Source organism: Phasianus colchicus, chromosome 4 (assembly GCF_987193195.1).
Source record: "Phasianus colchicus chromosome 4, bPhaCol1.hap1.1, whole genome shotgun sequence".
In the NCBI taxonomy this organism is placed as follows: domain Eukaryota; kingdom Metazoa; phylum Chordata; class Aves; order Galliformes; family Phasianidae; genus Phasianus; species Phasianus colchicus.
Window position 1 is genome coordinate 40,774,037 of NC_143439.1, and position 22,158 is coordinate 40,796,194.

The 22,158-nt window shown below is 38.5% G+C and overlaps 1 long non-coding RNA gene across 2 annotated transcripts in view; it reads right to left on the bottom strand.

Annotated features, from left to right (window-relative positions):
* Positions 1–261: 261 nt before the first annotated feature.
* Positions 262–22,158, bottom strand: part of LOC116239119 (uncharacterized) — a 328,962-nt gene continuing 307,065 nt past the window's right edge. For both annotated transcript variants that reach the window (XR_016466097.1, XR_016466098.1), the window contains exon 9: positions 262–604. This is a non-coding gene — a long non-coding RNA (uncharacterized LOC116239119). The remainder of the gene's footprint in view (positions 605–22,158) is intronic.

The window sequence follows — 22,158 nt, forward strand, 5'->3', positions numbered from 1 at the left end:
ATTTTTTTTTGCCCAGTTATCCATGCTCAAATTATTAGACAGTTCCCATGGGCATAAACATGATCAAAAAAATGCCTTTGAGAAGCAGTGCAGAACATTCTGGATGAACACTGACGCTGGGGGATAGTTGGGTAAGCACAACTTTTTATACACATCCAAGTAATTTAAATGTGAAAAGAGTGCAAGACCAGGAGGATTGTCTATGGTCATCTAATCTTGTGAACGAGACCACTCAGGGCTGCCCTGGCTAGTTTGTTGAGGTCTCAGCTTGATTATTGCTACCCGAGTGCATTCTGATGCAGATCCCACTGGCACCATCGTGAACACATTTGTAAGCTTATCTTTCAATGTAACACAGCTCCACTGTGCTCCACAAGAACTGGTCTAATCTGTAGTAACAGATCAATATGGCTGCGTGCTGTAGCCTTGATGTGGCAGTTTATGTGAGCTGCTTACCTGTGTGCACCAGGGCACTCTGAGCAGCTCCAAGGCCATCTTCTCACTGTCCTCACATGCAAATAATTCCCAAAATATCCAGGACATTGTAAATGGCTAGGTGCAATCCTCACTGCCTGTTAAGCTATGAAGAATAGCTTCTGCAGCACTGAATACAAACACAGAGGACAAATAAGAATTTTCCATTAAAAAACGGAGACATAGGAATGCTGGGTCTAGAGGATTGAGGTACAGGCATGGGATAAAGAGGTGAGCAGTTTCCCAGGGAGCAGCAAGGAGCTCTGAAAATAAAGAATGCAACAGCAATGTTTTGAGAACTGTGGAGCAAAGAATTCATGGGTTTAGGGCAAACCAACAGAAGCAAAAAGAAGATGGATCTTTGGTTAGAATACTGGCACCATTTCCCTTTGGCTTAAGCTCCCTCTATTAAGTATTGGCTTTCAGGAAGGAGATGAAGCAGTTTGGTAACTTTGGTTTGGTAGTATATCATATAGCACCAATAAAACTGTAATGGGGGAGGAACACCCATTCCCCAAACAAAAGCATTCCCAGCTAATGAAAACTGTGACAGAATCATTACCACCATAGGGGTTCTGATTATATCTGTTGATACAAGATTGATTTTTCTTGGCCCACGGTCAGCTGCTATCTCAGAAAACAGCTCGCAGCCAGATAGCCCACAGGGGGTTATTTTAGAGCCACTGACCTAGGCGGTACCGTTTGGTTTACTGTTTTCTTGTGAGTGCTCCCAGACATTTTGGTGCCTACATAAGTATGGAACTAGCCAACAGCAGCCAATGCAGGTCATAAAACACGGTAATAGAGGATTTCCATTTCAGCTGTGACTCTGTCCTGAATTCAGGGCGGCTGCCTATGAAGCACTAGAGTTAAGGGTGTTTATGCTTCAGGAGAAATTTCTAGCCCGTACAGTAGTTGCAGCTTTTATCTTTTTGGCTTTGATCTCCTGCGTATCCTACGTTACATCATTTTCCCCCTTCTCACTTTCTCTCTGAAACAAAACATTTATGCACAAATTAGGAACTTTAAATAAATACAGTTCCAAAGAGCAATAAAATAACAGCTCCATCTCAGATATAATTTCTCAGCAAACACGGTAAATTCCATCCTGGCTAACTCCTTAGCTCAAACTTTTTATTTCACTTTTCCAAGCACACTATGTTCCTCTGCAGTTTCTCATAATGTCTAGCACAGCTAGACTGGAATTGTGAGTGTGAATGCTAATATCCTCCTTGTCTTAACACAGCACTAAATGAATTTGACAATGCTGTTATCCAACCGAAGCACGAGTCTCACTAACAAATTGCACAAACTCCATCTTATGGTTTGACCCACTGGTTAAACTCAACAAAAATTCTGAAAGGAAACCCCAGATTAATTAAAGCTCTCAATAAAATTGTGTGGTATTCCAAAGTTTTAACATAGTTGAGGAAAGTAAGGCAGAACTTATTCCTTTTAAAAACTCCATCCAAGCTCAGTATCTGAGGAATTGCTAACTGTGCATTCTTCTGACTTGTGCTTTCCACTCTTTACCATGTATGGAGTTCTGCACAAAGAAGTAAAAGCCAAGCTGATTTTCAAAGCTGTCATTTAAAACCTAAGTTCAGATTGTAGAACTGTTGTATCTCCAGCAACAATTCTCCTTACAGATACTTAGTAAGATCTTTTCTAGCATCTCTAATTGCCACCTCCCACTACATTTCAAAACTTTATTTATCATCAAAATACTTCCTGTTACCCCATAGCAGCAAAAGCATTACCATCTTACAGATAAAGACCCGAGGCATGAAGTCATTACATGATTCACCCAGTGCTACAGCAGAATTTTGAAACACAGCCAGTTTTTCTCCCATACCAAAGGACAGCATTTATACAGATACTAGGAACCTAACAATAAAAACTTAAAACAGCATGTTAGGAAAGACATCTGGTATGATTGGCTCAGCCAGACATAATGAATTGCGTGAAAGACTTATGAATTACATAAAAGACCAATGAATTACATGAAAGAATGATGAAACCATTGAGTGTACTGTGCTGAGTTCCATTAAAAGCGTACCTGTTTCATAGTAAGTGACAGCTCAGAAAGGCAGAAGCTTGACTGCTTGAAGTTTAAACAGTACTAGATAAATCACAAATTGGAATACTCACAGAATGAAAACATGGTTAAAGTTGGAAGGGGACATACTTTAACTTGGCAGACCACACGAGGAGTTTCTGCTGAGTTTCTCCTAAATCTATGCCCTATTCAGGTAGCCAAGCTACTAGCCCTGCCCAAGTGACCTGAGCCAGGTGAGGGCAGCAAGGACGTGCCAGGCTTGCTGTGCTGGGCACTTTTAGCGTGGTTGCATCAGTTCTGATGCTTCCCAGGCCTGCTGGTGTAATCACACTCATGCAATACCTTTGCCATAATTCCAAGTTCAGCTATTGCTTAAAATTAGTCAAGTAGCAAGTCTAGAAATTACTCTAAAATATTTATCCATGAGAAGATTACAAAATGATCCATTTGAGTTTATGAATACTTACAAGAAAGAAAGAATATAGATCAGACATTTTTTCTAAGCTAATATGACACAGCAAGATGTTGCCAGTGGATGGAAACAGAAGCTACATACATTCAGTGATTTTAATTGATGCAGTTCTTTCAACTTTAATGCATGCCTCATGGTTTAGGGATTTTTCCTAAGCCTCCAATTATTGCAATTATTTCATGGCTGTTTCCACTAAAAAATAACTGGAATGGAAGAAAGCAATGCTAACTCAAACTTCTGGACATGCAAATATTAGAGATGATTTGGCCTGTTGTTGTGGAAAAGGCTGAATTAGATGTCTGTTATTGTTCTTCCTCAACATGAAATACTTAAATATATATATTTGACACATATCTATGAATGTCCAGTTGCATGTCTCACCCACAGTGCATCCTGGAGATACACTGTCAGCCTCACACTGACATATCCCACAGTGTGTGGCTTTCAGCCACAAATCTTTGATACTGCTATTTAATAAAGTCTGTAAAAAAGAAAAAAAGAAAACAAAACAAAACATGGAAAATTAAACAAAGTAACATTTTTGACCATGCATGACTACTCTGAGTCACTGTTTTACAGATAAATGAGGGCTGATGAGGGAGCACAGCAGTAGTCTTAAAGTCAGCACATAATCTTTTGGAGAGAAAAAAAGACAAAAAAAAAAGACACACAATTCAGTCCTATTAGCATATGTTGTATAAGGTTGTTTTTCAGTCATGTCAGACATTATCTGATGTAACGAGTTCTGTCAGCAGCGTGATGTGGCAGCACAACACGGTATGACAGAACCTCAAAGAAAGTGATTGTTTCAGGTCTGTTTTGTTTAGAAACACTATCTTTTCACTGGTTCCTTACTTTGAAATAGTGCCAGGCTGGTGCAGGCTCACACTGCTGGAAGATACAGATATTTTTGCCATGTTGTCAAGATGTTCCTTCTAGACATATTCTGTAAAGTTTGCAGGATTGTCACATGTGTCTCATTAAATGAACTGACATGCTGAGGTAGCAACATAGGTTACTATTTATAGAGCCCTACTGTTTCAGGTATATATATATCAGGTGGTGCCAAATACTATGCAGAGTTATTCGTACATTTCAGAGCTGTAAATTTAGGCTCGGAATATAGTAATTTTGTAGAAAGAATTGAAAGTGTGAAGCACAGTGAATGAAGAAAAAGGAGTTGAACTGTTTGTGACTGCCATCTTAATGCTCTGTTTTGCATACAGCTGCCCATTCACTATGATACTAAATTCTCTTATTTGTCCCATCTAAACTGAAGTCTTCTTGCCTAATGTCACTGTAATGTACTTGGTCCACTGCTGACATCTCACTCCACGCCAGCAAAAGTGATCAAGTGTTTACCAAGGACCATGCTTAGTTCCTCATTCTCACAGTAAAGCCTTCAGGGCAAGCTGCAGGAATAGAGGATGAAGTTAAAATAATACAAGAAAGTTTTATGCATTAACTTTGATTTATTTGGATAAAAATAATGCCAATTCTTTAGTTGTCCAAATGGGCCACCATATTTCTAAGTAGAGTACAAAACAAGGGAGATGTAAGTGAGAGAGATATGACATGAGACATAAGTGGGAGAATATGAGTGCCCACTTGCCATGATGCTTCTCTAGAAAGGTATATTATCATTTATCAGGACAGGAAAAATTAAAGGCACTGAGACTTTTTCAGTCAAATAAAAACTAAATGTAGCATTTTTTCCACCAGCATATCAATATGAGTTAAAAGAGGAAAAGCCCTCTGCAGTGATTGAGATATGACCTACACCTACACATTTAAAGAAATATGAGTTGAATTTCACAATGTATATCTAATTACCTAGAAAAGGAGATGAACTGCTGTCTTCACACTAGTAGGTTTAGAAGTTTTATACTTAGACTGAGTTATAGATAGAAAATACCTTCAAAATATTGTAGGCAGTTAAGAACACAGCACAAAAAAAAGTCAGAATAAAACAGAGAGATATGTTATATCTGAAATAAACAAAAGAAAAAAGTTCATAATTAAACACAATATATATCTAATAGGCATGGTAAATAGGATCTACATCCATAACATTACTTATTATCAACACAGACTTGAACAACTCACAGAAAAGAAAAATAAAAGAAGATGAAATTAAAAAAAAGAAGAGGAGGAAAAGCCCTACAACGAGGAAAGTTATAGCAGACAGATTTTATCTTGAAAACTTCTCCCATCTCCCTCCACCACTTTCAAAGCTGGCTGAAGAAACTTGGATACTTCTATAACTGGCCAAAAATTGGCAGGAGTATTCAGTATTGCAGTATTTTTCACTTCACAGCTCTTGGAGCATTTTTTGTAAGACTTCTTATGAATCAGTGCAGTTTAGATAACCGTCGATATGCTACACTGAAACATAAAAATAAAACAGCACAAAAATGCATGTGACAGAAATATACAGAGATTTGTACAAAACAAAATAGATGAGAGACGTCATGCTATGATGTGCTTCATCTCAGTTCTTCCATCTTTACATGCTTGTCTCTTTAATATATTCAGGTGTGATTTATTCCATGCCTTTATTTCTAAATATAGAAATAATTAAATGAAGTGAATCTTTTGTTTCCTGTTGCCCTTTGAAGTCCTCAGCACTCATGGGAGCCAAGAAAGCCTTTCAAAACCTGCTCCATGTACAGTAACAGTTATTAATGTAAATTGCATTGATAGTTCAGAGAAAGTCCAAAGGGGAATCAGAACTTCTGCCTTCTTTGTGGAGCCAGCACAGCACTGCACCAGATAGTGTAAAAGGAACTGTACTTAGTTACCTCTGGTTGCTTTTTCTCAAGGACTTTGAGAAACAATTGTTTGCCTTATTTGTCAATAGAGATATGATTGTTAGCAAGTCAGATCTATAATTTTTTTTATGTGCTCAAAATGCCGTTTCATCTTTCCCTGATTAATAGAGATAGTTCCCCTTATAGTAGGTCAAAATGATTCTGTAAAAGAAGATATTACAGATTTACAGTTTTTAGAGGAAAAGGGAAAAAGGCAAAAAAGAAAAAAGGAGGGAGAAAAAAAAAAAAAAAAGAAGAGAAAAAAATAAAAGAAAAAAAAAGAAAAAGAAATGTGAAAAAGGAAAAAAAAGGAAAAAGCAAGTGAGTGCAGCATACAATGGGAATCAACCAGCTCTTCCTTTGGGACTCTATCACTGCAGCTCCAGGGTACAAATGATTGTTCCTCAAAGATGACTGATCTACAGGGTAGGCACATACAGGGTCTTTGCATCAGGGAGGGTTTACCACCACTGAATTTTGCACTGAAACAGAAAAAGGGCTTGGTACATGTCCCACTGTACAGGACCCAGAAAGAGCATCTCAGCAGCAGGCTGGCTGTCAGGTGCCTCTTCATCACATCCAGAAAGGATCATTTAAATGCATTAGCCATAACATAGCAAGATGATACCCTCTTGAAACCACTCCCATTACACACAGCACCACAGCTACAGATGAGGCACAGTGATCTCCTACAGTAATCTCTTACATTATATTCATCTGATATCAGTACAATGCCTCCACTTTCACAAGCTGTTATGGCAGGAATTGCTCTTACCATCCAAGATAGCCCCTCAATGCTCTAGAAGCTATTGGTTCTAATTACACAATATAATGACCAAATATGCTTTCTTTTTTAAATAATTTTATGTACATTCAATCTAATGGGCAAGTATTTTCAAAAGTAAATAAATTAACCAACTCTTGTAAAACCTACACAACACAATTCCACAATCTGCTTGCAGTGCATTAATCAGGTAACAGTGTATGTAAATATTGATATGCAATTTAATCTTGTAAACTGTCCACAACTAAAGACATTCAGCTTCAGGGATTCCATATCGGGCTGTAGGTCCATGTTCAAGTATAAAATCCACTGCCTTGTGAAGCAGGTAAACATGAGTTTAAGACTGTACTTCTTAATCACCTGAACTACAAACTTGAAAAATATATCAATAATAGTTTGCAATTAAAGGTAGAATCACTGAGGAAGGAGCTGTGCTTCAGAGCAGATAAAAACAAGAGGGAAAAAGCAGATGTTAACATCAAATATAGACACCTGACCAATGCACTGGCTTTGTGCATCCAGGCTGAATGCACTTCTAGACATGTTAGTAATGTTTGCAGTGGTCTTAAGGGAAGAACCGCTAATGGAAGAACGTTCATCATAACCATACAAGCTGAACTGAAAGCACAGCAATGTTAGCAAAGTTAACAACAATAAGTAACTACAAGGAATGTTCTGTAGGCAAAGAAATATCAATCTCTACCATGGTAGGAATAAAACACTTTAAAATATCCCACTTGGAGGCAGTGCTTTAATGATATACCCGGTCCACTCACTGAGCTGGTGGCACACCTGGGAAAGTATGTTTAAGAAAGAGCAAAACAGGCAGAGGAAGAGTGAGAAAAAATAGTGTGAGAAACAACTCTGAAGTCAGAGAAGGGAGAAAGAGGTGCTCAAGGTGGAGTCTCCTGGAAGAGTGCAGCCCTTGGAAGAGCCACACAGGAACGAGGATAGAAGAGGGAAGTGGTGGCAGAGAGTAGATGCTATGGTCTGCCCACAGGCTCCATTTCTCTACTTTGCCCAGATAGGAGAAAGGTAGAGGAGTTCGGAACAAAGTTGAGCCTAGGAAAAAACGGGGGAAGGTATTGTTCTATTTTGGTCTTTCTTTCTCACTTTCCATGATCATTTTCATTGGCAGTAAATTAATCTTCCCAAATACATTTTTTTTCTGACCAAGATGGCAATGATATGCCTTTCCCTGTCTATATCTGGACCCATGAGCTTTTTCATCCCATCCTCTCGCTCTGTGCTACTGAGGAGGGGGAGTGACAGAACTGTTAGGTGAGCATCTGGCTGCTGGCCAAGGTTAATCCACCACACACATCTATTGAATTCATTGTATCCAAGAAGAATAAGGATTCAGTTAGAGCCCAAAAATCCAGCTGATGCTACCAGCACCTGCAAATGCATGAGTCTTGCTAATTTTCTCAGTAAATTGTCAGATACGCAGCTGGAAAAGCAGTTCTGTCTTAAGTTTTGAGGTACAGAGATTACAGCCAAACCAGCTCAACCAGCTAATTTCTCTCCTCTCACATCCCAAGAAATATCACTTGAAATTGAGTTGAAACATCTTATTTCTGAAAAGAAACCAGTGATTTATGAAGAATCCTGATTTTTGCTTTGGTTAGAGATGGCTTATGAATTGTAACACATAGAACAGACATGCTCTTCTCTTGCCTGGTCAGGGCATTGGTTTGATAAGTGAACCACTTATATGCATGAATTGATTTGTTACCTTATTGAAAGCTTAAAAACAATTTACAATCCTTCAAACAGCTGCTTTATCTGACTCCCACTCAATAAGCAGCAAACAGTGGCTTATAACGTTGACTTTAAAAATTTTTACTTAAATACCTGTTACCCTATTGTGAAGGTCAAGAACAAGATGCATAAATCTTCTAGGGACAGAGAGTACGTGTGCAAAACACAAAGATGGACTGGAGCTAGAGGAAATAAATTCACAATGCAATAATGAGATATTATACAGTTAAGAGAAAAGTTCACCGCTTTCTTTTAGAAAAAGACTGTGTATCAAAACCTCAGAATTTATTACTGTGATAGACATCATACAGAAGGCACTATACGTGTCTTTTAACGTAGGGAGGTTAGTCTTCCTATCAGGGCAGTGTGCATTTCAAACACAATATTCATTCATTTATGTTCATTTGAATAAAGCCAAATGTACACAAACGAAAAATATTAGAAAAGCAGTAATGAACATGAGTTCAAACTAAACATACTCTCCTTTTTCATATTCTATATCCAGGTGGAGCTAAAAGATCTTCACTCAATCCAACTTTTCATATTTCTGTACAATGAGGTCCCAGATCCAGGAATGATTTTTTGCTGAGTCCTTATTTTCTGCAGAAATCACTGCACACAGTTGCCTTGCTAGGTAGTATTTTCCTGTCAGCGTATCTACCAGGCCATAATAGGAATTGACTCTGGTCCATGCCAGCAGGATGCTTTTCTCTACTAGACTCATATGCAAATTAAAATCTTCCTGTATCTTACTTCAGAACTACTGCATTCCCTCATTGCTGCGACTTCTGCTGGCACACACTATGTCCTACAGTGCTGCTGACCAGTGTTGCTTTCACAACTGCGTGCATGAGCAAGGCCAAGAGAGTCACCTTCTGCATACAAAAAAAAAGATTAATTATTTCATGAACTCTAAGTTCCTGAGTATAGGGAACTGGAGCAAGAGGGCAAAGCTGTCTGCAGAGTCCCTGGAATAAATGAGAAGAGCCTCGGGGCTCCTGGAGGCAGTTCAAGCAGAAGGAGCAACCCACACTATGCCCCTTGCACCAATGCCCCATTAGAAGTCAGAGCTCAGGACATCTACCTCTCTGGAAGGAAAAGCCTTGCAACAATCGCAACACGACATGCAGGTTTCAAAATTGTTCTCTGGTTGCACTGTGTGTGTGCCTGGCTTCTGAGTGCCTTACACTCTGCAGACAAACAGTGATGTACTTTGTGAAAGTATGCAAAATGCATGCCTCATTAGACGCTCAATTCTGCAGCGTGCTCAGGGCCCCTGTGCCTCAGATCAGGTACTCAACCACTCACAAAACTACCCTCGGTGATGCTCTGTGCTAGCCAAAGACATCACCATCATTACGCTCTGCACAAAGTGCACTTGTCATAATCAAGAGAGAACCAAAGTTCTGTGCTGCAAATTGGCAGTTTTCTGACCTGCAAACTGTAAGCAGGGGCTGTGCAAACGGTAAACCATGGATGAAGGCTTTCTGAAGTTTGTATGAAAAGAATCCTCATTCCAAAAATAACACAACATGCAAAGCAACTCTGACAGAAACAAGGACAGTGAAAATGAGAAATCAGGCTCCTAAGGATGTCAAAGTATTTTCCCCAGCAGCCCTGCATCTGCGTTTTTCAAAGTTCAAATTTACTGTGAACAGCTGAATTTCCTGATTCTCCTTCATAATTTATGTCTAACAAGGCATTCATGTAAGGCTTTCTGATCATCAGTTTATCCTTTAATAAGATATGATTTTTGGGACCTTTACCTAACCAATTGTGCTTTGCCAGCCTGAGATACTTTGCACAGCATTATTACCCACTGACAGGGATCACCATGCAGTGACAGAGCAAACGGCAAGGCAGCAGAAGTCAAGAAAGGATTGAAAGTAGATAGATCTGAAGGGTGAAAGGTTGCATCTGGTCTTCAGTACTTCCAGATTGTTGTTTCAAAATGCATGTAGCTTGTTTGTAATTGGAAGCGTGAGGTGTTTTGAGTCTGGCTTGTTTTAATGATTGTCAGCTATACTGAGTATATTTTTTAAGCAGAAAGCAGAACACAGTGATCATTACTGCCTCACTTACTGGCACTGGAGGCCATTAAATAATTAGCATTTTCCAGTCTGCAGAGCTGCAGCACTAGCATTTCTATTACTCTAGGTACAGTAAGAGAAGCTCATAACATAATAAAACATAATGAGTTTGTAGCAGAGCCTTTTCCAGATCTGCACTACTGGTAACCTTAGATAGTATGACTGTATCATTGATAGATAACAACAAGATGGCTGCTTTGCAAAAGATCATCAGTTCTTTATTTGGCAGTGACTCCCAAACACTGGAGTTCACTCCTGTGAGGAGTTCTGTGGGTTGCTCTTTCTACAAAAGTACAGACACTAGCTAGAATAAAATAAAAACTGAGCCAAATTTTTACCCAAGATCTGAATTCATATTTTTACTATATCTTCATGATTTCTCCAGTTTTACTTTCTTGATACTGCTTTTCATTCTTTGATCTTTACATCATTTAAGGTTGATATATTCACAGTTTGGACCCATTTTCTCTTTGCATTTCTATCTAAAGTGAGACTAAGACAATTTCTAATTAACTGTGCTATTTTTTCCACCATAGCAAGAAACAAAGCTGAAATTTCCAAAAGAAACAGATGCTACTTGGTTCCCAGGTGCTAGCTGGAATGCGGCCTATATTGGTTACTATTTTTTGTTGCAGTATCTAAGGCTTAACAGCAAGGTTGTTATCTGCCTTTAATTAGCACAATGACTTTACATTTCCCGCCATTTTCTTCACCTATTTGTTCCACAACTGATTCAATGGAAAGTAATTTGAAAGTGACAGAAGGTAAGATGCTGTTTTCCAGTTGGATCTAACTGTAGGTTTTTTTTCTTTTTTAAAGAAGGAAATGTTAACTGTCTGTCCACACATCTCTCATCCAACCCAGCTGGAAGGACCACCTCTGTCATTGCTTTTCCAGCAACTAGCATTGGAGGTGACACGTCCTGCTCCACAGCTCCCAGGTCTCCTCCCAGTGCAGTAGGAAGGGAACACAGCTCTGCGTGTCCTGCATAGGACCACCCACAGCTGCTCTCACAGGCTGCATCAGCCTGACAAACAAGCATTAATTACTGTGTCCATTTGTGTGCTAAATCTAACTGCACTCTGTCTGAGGAGAAAATTGCATAAGAAATCAATAAGCTGAAAGAAAATGGCTATAAAAATACAGTTCTTTAAGTGGAAGGAAAGTAAATTGCCCATGTTGCTCAGGTAGTTTTGGATTTGTTGCCTGTTTCCATATGAGAGATTTCCTTCCCAATAACTTAAGACTCAGAAATTATTGTTAGTCAGTGTAAGCCTAAAAGTCTGATGCATTAATCTTTGTACACATTCCCTTCTATTGCCTCTTGCTTTATTTATGGAAATCATTTTGCTAGAGTAATACCATAAGCTATACAACTTGTTTTCATGAGGAACTGAACTTTTAAAAAATAGCTCAAAATAAAAATAGACATGAAATATAATTTGAAAAGCATCGCATAACAATTACAAATATTTATTACTTGTAGTAAATATTGCCCTGGTTTTTATGTAGGTGAAGCTTTTTAATACTGCTACAAGCCACTATTTATATCTCTTCTCTGTCATTTAGGAGTTTAAAAGCTCTCAAGTGCCTCCTCCTCTCTTAGACAATTCACAGGACACCCATATCCTTTAACACGTCACCCATATAAGTAACATCTCTGAAAATGAACTCTGACTACAGGTGAAAGCTTTGCCCACAGCATAGATAGCAGCTGGAAGAAAATGGCAGGAAAAAGTATGTAAACATTATAGTGCTTACAGTGCCCATTCCATGAACTAAATACAGCAGATTATGAAAAATGAGCAAATCAACTGAGCTTGTCTTGTACTTGTGTAACTGGAGCTGGGTGTGCAAATGGCATCTTCATGCACTACTTCTGCACTCACAGGTGTAATCAGAGGCAGGTATATCAGGTGTGCAATACCTTTGCCTTTACTTGAATATGGCATTTTATGAAAAACTGACTAAAACCTGATGCTGACATACATACTGGGGGGAAGGAGGAGTAAAGAAATTACGACTTCCGTATGGAAGCCTCCATCTAAACTTTCCCCACTGTGATCAGTTGAAGCATCTCCAAGTTTGCTGTTCTTCAAGAGAATATTTTGATCTACTGGATTTAAAAATGCTCCTTGGCTAAGGCACACAGACACCACCGTCAGAAATCACGCAGTCAAGATCGTATATGTATCTCTGAAAGATCTGTAGTATAAATGATACTCCCTGATCCCTCACCCCTGTCTACCCACCAAATAAATAAAGCACTTAAGTTACCACAAAAGTAGCTCAAATTTGATCCATAGCCAGCACTTAGGAAAAGGTTTAGAAACAGCCTCACTTCTTATTTTTCATTAGCAATTCAAGCTTAGCAGTGATTGATCAGAATGCTATATTCTAAACATTCTTATTTCAGCAGCAGAGATCAGCATCAACATCCAAAGTAATTAGCTTATAATACTTTGGGTAAACAGCTTTGAAACCTCTCTGCAAACTGTTTGCTAATTTTAGTATCAGTATATTAATAAGGCTTCTTATTCTTCATTGGCCTTGCAGAATATTATACAATAGTTTGTTTCTTCTTCACTTAAAAAGTTAGCATTTATTATCCTGAGTATTACATAAACATGTGCTTCTACGGGAGCTGAACTCAGTATCACTCTGCTGTTAGCCCAGAAACTGCTAAAGACCTGGGAACACTAGAAGCTGCTTATAAAATATTGACTTTTTACACAAGCAAATAGTGATAGAACAAGAGGGAATGGTTTTAAACTACAAGAGGGGAGATTTAGATTACATGTTACGAGAAAATTCTTTACTCAGAGGGTGGTGAGGCAGTGGAACAGACTGCCCAGAGAAGCTGTGGATGCTCCATTACTGAAGGTGTTAAAGGCCAGGTTGGATAGTGTTGGGCAGCCTGATCTCGTGGATGCAGCCCTGTCCATGGCAGGGTCTTGGAACTGGATGGACTTTAGGGCTCCTTCCAACACAAATCATTCTGCGATTCTATAATAAAATAATTAGGAAAATAAAAAGAGACATCTAATAAATGATTCCTACTTACATGAGCAACAAATACTTAAAATGGATGTAAGCACATGTAAGAATATAGACTCAGATTTCAGTTAGCCTTCCAAATCGAGCCTATAGAAGTTCTCCAGATGAAAGTGCTGCAAGTTTGAGGTTAAACCAGGACTTACTGTACTCCCATATGAGAACACTGATCAAGAATCACATCATTCCTGCTGGTACAGAGGCAGTTTTCAAATGCCACTGTTGGAAAATACAACAGAGTTGTAGGGGTAGGAGTTTGCATTTTAGTACTAAGTATTTCCCACAGCACATATCTGTCTCTTGCCAGTCATCAGAGAAAAGGTTATTGGAGTAACCACCTGGGCTGAACACATTCTCTGAAGTGAAGCATTTCAGTGTACATCTCCCAACAAGAAATGCAGTCCTGCAACTGGAGTTATCATTGCCAGTGCTGTGCTTACTGTCTGTTCTTACTTCTCCAGATCCATCACTCCCCTTCTCTGTGCCCAGCATTCAGCAGATTTTGCCTACCACCTTAATGACCAAGGAGAGAAGCCAGTTTATTTTTTTCCAGGCACTCTGTGTACTGGCCCAGGGATACAATATACAACAGCTTGCAAACTACCCAACAGACATTTAGGGTATGCACTTCTTCACACAACTCTGAACTGTCCATTCTGAATGACCACAGTCCCATAAAAATAAAAACAACGCTGAAGCTGGTCAAGTAGTTGCAGTGCCATGAATTGCAATGAAATGTAATGCTCTCTATTTCAGACCTATGTTCCTTCTGATAACTTCCTGACTTCTCCAAAATAATTTGATGCTTAAAATTATTTTATACATATTATTTACCTTTGATCATTTTCCAGCATTGCCTGCTATCAAATTTGAAACAGTTTGGGATTTGTTTGTACAGCTTCCTGCACACCAGGGCTCTGTTGCATGATGAGGATCGATTCCTACAAGCTACAGGCACATAAACAGTAATTAATGACTGGAACAATTTGTGTTCATCTATGCAGTGCATTTGAGCTATACAAACATTTTTACAAATGCCTGGCAGCTGGCAAAATACTGGTAAATAATGAATAATGCAACTTAGTTAATAACAGAAAACCAAACACACTGGTTTTATTACAAATCAGCTGTTGGTACTTGCGGAAAGCAGTATCTTTCCCCATATTGCTAATTACTTCAAAACATCAAAGGCTTTGAGCACTCTAAATTTCATAGCTTAATTACTCAAATGGAGAGAGATTTGCATTTCAGGTAGACAGACCCATTGGAATTAGAGTGCTGTTATCATTTTGCTTTTGACACCTAATTACAAATAAGTACTTTAGGTCACATGACTAAAGACAGAGAGAGGCTTCTGAGATCTGCTGACATGGCACAAGAGCAATAAAATAAGGACAAAGTCAGCTTAAAGTCATTTTTTAGAACTCACATTTTGGCAGAATTTAGAGTTCTGAATATGCCTGCAATAATCTTCTGGAAGCAAACACTCCAAGCAAAGATTTTGGCATTTCAACAGCATCCAAACCACTCCATCTTTTCAACGTGAACTTTTACACTCTCTTGTCCTACTGCCAAAGTGCCCTGTGTCATACACGTGGTGCACAGTGCTCTGCTTGATAAGGAAACAAATATTGTACAAGAACTGTGTTTTGGGGCACTTTGATTAGTAAATCACAACACAACTGTGAGCTGGATTAAACCACCTCTCACAGTTTATACTATTCCATTGCTGGTGGGAGGCATAGTCTCCTACCAAAAAAAAAAAAAAAAAAAAAGTAAAATAAAATAAAAAAAGGTGGTTGCAAAGGCAAACTGCAGTCGAATTGCATTTAAAAACTAACCCATCCATTGGATTTAGAGGAACTGCCTTTTAGGGATTAGCTACAATTTCATTTGCATGCTGCAGATTGGCAGCCAGCATCCACAGCATGCAAAGTTGATTCATCTTCCTCTGCAACATCGAGTCGGTGGTTAAGCAAAGCAAGTTAATTCGAAAGCAACATCTGTTTGCACTTCAAACTTCCAATCACTCGGTTGTGTTTGCTTTTTATCAACAATTTAGCTGTGAAGAGCAGGGGCATTTTGTATAATACTTAAGAATTTGCTTATGTAAAATACAGAAGAATTACTTGTAAGATTTTAAAGTCTTGTATCAAACCATTGCTTTTACGTTCTCATCTGTTTATAAAGTGTATCCATCTAAGACAGTTCTACTCCTTGTCTCTTTCTGAGCTTTTGTTAGACAGACAACATGTGCTGTTTTGCACATGAAAAGCGTATTTCTGCAGAACTAGTTGTCTTCAGTTCTTTGGGTTTCTACGGATCCGTGGTACAATGGCTTCATTGACTTCTGCTACATGGCACTACAGCACCAACCAAATTATCTATTTCATGTGATAATTAGATGCTAAAGACTGCTCGCTGACAAGGAGTTGTCTTTTAAGACAACTTTTGAGAGCATCACTGGATAACATGATTGCAAGCCCCCATGGTCAAAACAGCATAGATGGATATATTTGCAGGGAGTTTAAAAGAGCTGTGAAAATTTTATCAACTGTGCTTCTGGATAGCAGCTTCTCATTTTCACAGGCAATACAAAGATCAGAGCAGGAGAGATGCCCGAAGTACAGTAGAGGTGAAGGTGGTTCAGAGGAAATTTATAACTGTAACCTGCAGGGGTGATCTGCGTGAGCCACCACACAGCTTTGCTCATGTTCTTTGAAGTCCTTCTAAAGGGAAATGCTGAAGTAAGGAAGGACAAAACTATAAAGAAGAAAATAAATTTTGAACGCTAACTATTTTTAAAAGTTCTTCAGGCTTCAACCAAGATTTCCAGTGGTGACCAATGAATTTATGTTTCTCACTGGCAACACAGCAAAAGGCCCTGAGCTGCAGAAAAGTGCTGAACCACATAGAATATTAATGCACTAATGTGCACTCTTGGAAAGCCAGTCAACTCTCTGCATAAACGTGAAAAAAAATTAAATATGTATTTGAGTTATACACTGTTCTTTTTTATTATAATTTTGTGACGGACAATATCACAAAAACTATTTCTAAAAAAAAAAAAAAAAAAGTGTATTCTGCCCTGTAGATCTATATTTTGAGGGTTCTGTGGAACGCAGAGAATCTCTACCCTATGATCATTACACAGGTGGGGGGCTTGGGGTACTGGATTTTTACTGACTTGGTCTTTCTGAGATCACTTCATTAAAAAGTGGCTTATGAGAACTTAAACTATAGAAAAGCTCTCAGTCCAGGGAAAACTATGCATGTTTAAGGAAAACTGTTAATTACGTTAAAAGTTTAGAACAATAACTGGTTAGATAAACCTTTGTACCTCCCTTTCATCTTTGTAAATGAATAAATACATAAATCAAAATTGCAGTTCACACTCACTGCAATTAATATATATATATGTATAGCAATTGGTATTGTAGAATGATGACGTGCCAGAGAAGCAAAATGACCCTGAGAGGAGTCCATGGGCATGAAACAATTTTTCAAATAAAGGGCATTTTAATGTCCTTCTCTTCTGAGTGTCCCATGTTGCCTCCCCAGAGGAGGAGCTCAGCACAGAAACTGGTGCTTAATTAGGCTTCATTTCTGCCTTGCTCTTGCAGTTCACCTTTAAAAGTTGAGAGCCACTGCTTTTTGTCAGTTATACCAGAGGGTGCTGGAAAGCATGCACTGCATACTCTGTTGCAGATCCTTCCTCAGAGTCAGCAATTGTGCAGCTCCCTCTCCACTCCCTTGCCCTCAGGGATCTTGCAAGGATAGACAGTCTATTTTTCTCTTTTCAGTGCCTGTGTCTACCCTAATTAGTTTGAACCAGGCAATATGGATTAGCTAGATCCCTTCGGTAAGAGGCTTTGCAGTGAGGGTGACCTCCCACCTTCCCAAGTCATATGTGTGAGCTCAGAGATAGTTCTGTGGAGCAGCATACATGCTAGATCTGTGTTCAGAAATGGCACAGGAAACTAGTGTATTTTTTTCCTTTTAATCTCTAGAAACCAGACATTGAATTGTTCCCTTTCACAGTTTTTATACCAGTATAAAAGCCACTAACTTTGCCAAAATAATTCCAATAGCCATAGGCCTGTCTGGAGAAAATTGGTTCCTGAATGTTTCCTCTGTGGACTTCAGGATTTTTATGCGCTGTTTGCAATACTCATAGTATCCCACCTTCTCATTTCCATATCTAATTTATCATATTTAACGTGGTGCTACTAATCATCTAAGCACTATTGACATCTTTTTTTCTGTTGTAATCAATGATTTTAGCTTTTTAAGAGGGATATGCTGCTGTGACAGAAACCAGATTTGTTGTAATAGGATAGCAAAGTGTGCATGCAGATGAATGGGAAGCTCCAGGGTGGAAAAGATTTTCATTGAAAAACCTCTGGAAACCCTGATAAAGCTACACATGAGGTAATGTTGGTGGAAGCTGATAAGGACTGAAAGGGGAGACAAAAAAGCACAAAGTGGGATTGCTAAACAGAAAGTAGATGAAATTCACACGCAAAAAAAAAGTTTTGAGAAGATAACAGAACTGTGGCCCTGAAGTGGGTTCAGACTCTTGTATTTATGCTAAACACTAAGATCAGTGGAATTTTACCTTGATCGTTTTAGAAGTCTATTGTAGCAAAAACACTGAGTTTTCACTCCGCAGCTGATTTGACTTTTTTGGCCATTCTGTGGAATATATCTCCTGGTACAGATTCTGCTTCCCATTATGAGACAGGATAACTCCACACTCCAGCAAAGACTGACATGAAAGCCAGTCAGAGCACACTGTGGCTCCTCAGCATCCTGCCTGAAGGTTGCCATTTTCAGGAAACGTTCCTCTGTTTTTAAGAATTCCTATTCTGATTTGCCAGTGTTACTTATGATCTAAAAAATAAAAGTTCTTTCTCCTTCTCTTATTGTACTTGAAACTCATACTCCTAACACTGTCACCATTGTTAAACAAGTGCTTATGCTTTTTAGTAAATATATTTTTCCTACCCACTTCTTATTAAATAAGGCCTGGATAAAGCCTACTGAAGACATAAAAGCTGTCTTTGACAAAGTATAAAAATGTTATTACTACAAAATACTGCACATACACACCCAATACAAGTTTGCAGTGTTTTTAACTGCTCTTCTTTTACCCCACAATGAACCGTGACCATGTATATCTGTTGTACCAGACATGACTGCACTTATCTGCTTTTTATCTGCCACCTTCTGAATCTCACCTAATCTGTTAATTTCAGTTTTGTCATGATAATGCCCAAACTGTATACGTTTCTGTCTGCATTCTTACCAAAGCTGCAGAAGAACTGTTACTTGGAGAGAAGAAAAACTGATTTATTTCAGTCATCCTTAGCAGACCAGGCTAAGCTGCACTGGGGACGTTCATTTTTGTAGGCAGCTTAGCCAAATGTAGAAACTCATATACCATATTACATCTGTATCCTAGATATTACTCCCTAATACACTAAGGATGGCAGTTAGAGAAATGTAATTTCTTTAAGACAACTCGTTCTTTTTTATATCTATCATCGTGTTGCTTCTGCAAAATAAGTGTGGAGTTTTTTAACCCTTTAACATACTATACATTAAATACACTGTGCTGCCAACACAGATTTCTTCTAAATCAACAATGTTGATACAGCGGACTACACTGTTGAATATTAGATCTCTTTAAGCACTCTGAACTAGCCAGGCACCCATGTCTACTTACAAAGGATTACATCTATGCGATGCTTCCTTCAAACCTACCACCTCTCTCCTGGTTCCTAGTGCTATGATACGGAGAAAGCATTGGGAAAGCAGAAACCGGGCTCACAAAATGTCCCCTTAATAACGAGTGCCCAGGATTCATGGGATAAGCCACAGACAAAAGTTTGTCACGAGTGAAGGATCAAACCACTCTGGAGCAAGTACTGATATTGTAATGATTGTGAAGTTATGCTGTCAGTAAGTCCTTGACAAGATTTTAGAGAACAACTGAAACAGTCCATGTTCATTAGAAAAAAAGTAATCAAGAGAAATCTGACCAGAATTTAAGGGAGAACAGGCTTCATTATGAAGAAATGGAAACTAATATTTCATCTGCTCTTACAGATGATGACATTTTACAGTACCAGACAAGATCTTCAAGTGCTAAATCCATGATAGCAGGCTATAGCATTAATGAGAGATGACATACAAAAGTAGTGTGAAATCTGAATCACTTTATTTTTTGCTTCAGAAATACCATTTGTCATGGGAGAAACAAGACAAAATCGCCTGCAACAATGAAGCTAAGATTGTTTCAGCAATGACACCTGAAGAAAAATCAGAATTAAAAGCAACCAAGCCGTCATCACAGCACTTGTCTTGGATCAGAATTCCAAGTCAGTTTGTCTATGGCATTGAGTTTGCTTCAATACTGTTAAGTTAGTGGGGATATAGCAGAATTTTTTTTAATAGGTGCACGTGTGTATATGCATACAAGTGCACCTACCTGCTGATAAAAGACTAAAAGGGGGCTTAGGAGAAGGATATAGAGAAACATTTCATTAATTTTTTAAAATATTAATGTTCTTAAATGAGAAAAATATACAGTTGTTACACTCTGGACAGCAGGGAAGAAAAAAGTGAACAAAAATATTTCCTTGAGAACACTTTGTAAATCCTTGCTTTCAGCTTTCTGGACTCAACCCAAACTGAAACTGCCCACTGCCTGTCTGTGAGCCTGGGGACAGAGAGCAAAACCCCTTGCTGAAGGCCCTGGCACAAGTACCTGACAACATGAGAGCTTTGTAATATCTTTGAATGCTGATTATATGTCCTAAGCAGCTTTTACACGCAGTAAAGTAGGTGTTGTGACAAGTTTGCTGGAGTTTCGCAGTTTGTTTTGTCACAATATGATGACAGATCTATAACAATGATGTATACAGATGTATAACAATTGAGACAAACAACAGAGAAAGATTGAAGGAGAGTTTATAAAAATTTAGAGAAATTGGACTGTGCAATCCCCACAGTACATGCCACACCAGAGTTAGTAACTCTGGATTTTCCCTCAGCTAAAGTACTTGCATAACCTTATTTTTCATTCCCATTGCTTGATTTCAGATTTGATTTCATTTTAAATGTATGCCCATAATTCGTAGTCTAAGTATAAGCTACCATATTGCATATATTCTTATTTATACTGCAATGTAATAAAGAGCTGTTGTCTGACATAGCTGATTGAAATGAAATACACCATAAATTTCAAGTGTTTGCATTTACTGTGACAGTTAAGGCACTTGCATTACGCTGAAGAAGTTACAGAAGTAATAAATAGCACTTTAAAAACCTCTATACTTTTAACCATGGAAATTATCTGATGCATAAAAGAATGAAATTTCACTATTTAAATATAAATTTCTAAATGTCCTTTTCTCCAAAAATCTATCATTGATTTCACTATAGTCAAATTCACTGGCCTTAATGACTTTCACTAGAAGCTTCCTGGAGTAGTTTGAAAGCAAAAAAGATATAACCATAGGCACTTGACAGGTCAGGTCTTTCCATTCATTTTCTGCTGTTTGTCACACTCGCATCATTTTTGCCCCATATTTTATGAAGACTTTTCACATATGCATTCAACAACTACTTATGACACATATATATTATGCAATGCAAACTATACTCCTCCTCGTCACAGACTTAACACTCAGTTAATAGCAGGGTGAGGTAGAGGGGCAGGATAAGACGACAAAACAGTTCTGGTATTCAGTCTAACGTTTTATATGGAAAGGTTTCTTGAGAAGATGCCCTGTGTGGAAGATTTCCTTATCTTCAACATAAATTTAGCCTAAAAATAACATTCCTCCACAGACAAGCACACTCTCCAAGTCATATGAAACCCAGCAAACACCCATTCCTGAAGCTCACGAATCATTCAAACTAACCCCAGTCCTCTAGATATCCAGGCAACCATACTGAAATATGAGAAAATGCATTCACTTCATCTGATCCCAGGCTTTGCTGCAAATTCAAATGTCTACACAGCACAGTATGAGTCATGCTCTTGGTCTTGTTGACTTCCTGCATACAAGGTTCCCCTAACCCTGATACTGAAGACCAAGGAAAAGTCCTGTAAGTTTAACTTCTAGGACACTTATGTTATCAGAGCTAATCATAAGTATTACCTTAAACTCTGACCTGAATTTGAGAATTGGGTCCTTAAGAGGAAGAAATCACGTGGGAGATACTATTCTCTTTGTTCCATGGAATGAATCAAATTTTGTTTGCACCTAGCAAGTCCCATCAATAAGCCAAACCCTTTAATGGCACATCAGTCTGCAGCAGCTTTTGCTTACTGTTATTGTAATGAAGATTAAATCCTACAAACATCTCTTTCTCCAATTGACCACACAGAATCACCAGGGTTGGAAAAAATCTTCAGGATCATCTAGTCCAACTGTCCACCTACTACCAATATTTCCCCACTAAACCGTATCTCTTGGTACAACATCTAAAGATACTGTGTATTTCCCTTCTGGAAGCCTCTTATTCACCCCTAAAATTCCATAGTAACCAAGAGAATAGTCCTCACATCAATGAAATTTGCATACCAGTAAAAGTCCTATTTCTGACTATTTTACAGAAATCAAGCCTTTTTCAAATTACTG